We start from the raw sequence: 2,587 nt of genomic DNA, 5'->3' as shown, positions 1-2,587 counted from the left end.
GGGGTGAAGACAAATCATTTTCTGCAAACATTAGAACAAGGCATCAATAGTAACCATGGATGCAGCTGAATAGTAAAACATGAAAAAGTTACAAAAAACATCTTAATGATTGTCCTCTAATTAAAATTAGTCACTGACAGTGACTAATTAATAATTGATTATAATGTCACATTCAACTTTTCTCACAATGCTATATTGAATCTAAGGAGCTTTAGTCATACTCATCAATTTATATCTTGATTCTTTATGCTTTCAGATACTCTTAAAAAATAACGATTTACATGCTCTCTCGGATCTTGTAGCTGTATGGCTCTCTGAACATTAGGATTGCACTGGGAAATGCAGTAGCAACTGATGTTGGACCTATAATTACCTGGATTTTGGTCTTCTTTCCTTGGCATGGCTATTTCTAAGGCTGCATAACCTTCAGAATTTGAAGGCTATTTCTCCACTTTATCCTTCCTCATTTTGCTGTTTTGTGAAGTATTTTGGGCAATTGACTAGAGCTATGGTTCTCAAAGTGTCATCCCCAAACCAGCAGCATCAGTACCGTCTGGCAATTTGTTAGAAATGAAAATTACTGGGCATCACTCACTGCAGACGTACTGAATAAAAATCTTGAGGTGGCACCTAGCACTCTGTATTTTTACAAGCCTCCAGGTGATTCTAATGCCCACTAATTTTGAGAATCACTGTATTGAGAATACCTCTTGGGGAAGTAGCCTCTTTCTACTCTTGGACCAAAAACTTTCATTTATCAATGAGTTAGGACTTTCTTATTTTTCATCTTATTCTATAAGGCACCTGTTTGATTAGAGTAACTGGAGTGGGGAGGAAAATTCCCTCAGCCTGGCCTGCACTCTCTCCTAGTCCGGGAACCCTCGGGGGATGTCCAACTGACAGCTTAGGCCCGCTCCTGCCACTGTTGCTGCACTCACCAGCTGTGAGCCCAGCTCAGGGCTTCTGGCTGAGCAGCACTCCCGCTGTGGGAGTGTACTGACCACCGGGGCAGCTCCTGCATTGAGTGTCTGCCCCCTGGTGGTCAGTGCGCATCATAGCAACTAGTCATTCTACCATTTGGTCAATTTGCATATTAGCCTTTTATTATATAGGATTATGAACATGATTGTAGCACCTGTCTTGCTGGAGTTTTTCTCATTCCCACGCCAGATCTGAAGAAGCAAGCTGCCACATAGGGAAACCCATGTGGCAAAGATCTGTGAACACCCTTTAGGAGCTGACAATGGCTTCCAATAAAAAGACTGCAAGAACCTGAAGACTTCAGTCCTACAGCGACAAGGAACTAAATTCTGCCAACAGCCTGAGTCAACCTGGAAGCAGAGCCTTCCCCAGGTGAGCTGCATATGAGACCAAGCCCTGGCCAACACCATGATTATAGCCTGTGAGCCTTAAGCTGAGAACTCAGCAAAGTCATGCTTTTACTTTTACTCCTGGTGCTGGTTGGATTTCATTTAAAATTTTCTACCATGCATTTAAAGAAAAGAGGAGATTCTACTTATGGGTTTAGATCCACAATGCTGTTGCAATAGGCAGTATAGATGCACATTACTGAAGAGAAAGTGTAACCACTCTCTATTAAAATAATTGAATTTGCGGGCTATTTATTGATTAGAGACCTGAAAGAAGTCTCAAATTCTATGTCAGCAAAGTTTAGAATGTGTAAGAAAGAAAGGGGAATATTTTTCAGGGAACAGCATGACAAAGCAGTCTCACAGGGTACCCCTTCTGAGGTAGGAAATGGATGAGGGTAGAAGTTGGTGTGAAGTGGAAAGTCCATTCAGAGCTCCAAGGTTGGGGCAGGCTGGTCTTCCACCTCTGGTCAGATTGCTTCCAGGAAAGTTTCTGAGTCCTGACAGATAATCACATGTGCTCATTTCCTACAGGTAGGGGACAGGAGGTCCAGACCTTAGCTCACTACAGCCTCTAAGGGGCAACCTGGAAAAGGACATGGGAATCTAGAGACTGCCTTTAAGCCAACAGGGAGCATGGACACCCAGTCAAAGCAGCAACCAGAAAGCTGGGTTTCACAGATTCATTCTGCACCTATAATGAATGCAGGCTCAGTACTATTCTTTCTCAACACTACGAAAAGCAGGCAGTACAGCCCTCACTCTTCCAATGACTGGGAGGATGCAACATCAGCTAGAGGTGCAATTTTCTCCTCAAGGTTCTGGGTCCCACTTCCTTGAAAGAGAAATCTGCCCATAATACAATTATATAAATGAGCAAAAACTGCTCTCAGGATTTAAATGAAATAAAGCTAAAGAGGTCAACCAGGGCACAGAATGAAACAACAGTGAACCGACTACCGTATTTTTTCATGTATTAGACGCCCCTCACTTTTCCAACCCAAAATTAATAACTCAATACTTTAAATATTTTGCTGGTTTTCCTCTTAAGGCCTTCTTTTTTGGCATCTTAAGGAGTTGTTCTTCCTGTTTTCTCCACTGTCTGATCATACGTTTAGTGGGAGGAGGTCCAAATTGTCTCTCTGCAGCTCTATTTCCATGCTCTTTTGCATAGCTGATTACATTCAGTTTGAATTTTGCAGAGTAAGACAATCATT

Source organism: Myotis davidii, unplaced genomic scaffold (genome assembly GCF_000327345.1).
Source record: "Myotis davidii unplaced genomic scaffold, ASM32734v1 scaffold200, whole genome shotgun sequence".
Lineage (NCBI taxonomy): Eukaryota > Metazoa > Chordata > Mammalia > Chiroptera > Vespertilionidae > Myotis > Myotis davidii.
The sequence above is the reverse complement of the archived record's forward strand: the minus strand, read 5'-3'. Positions refer to the sequence as shown.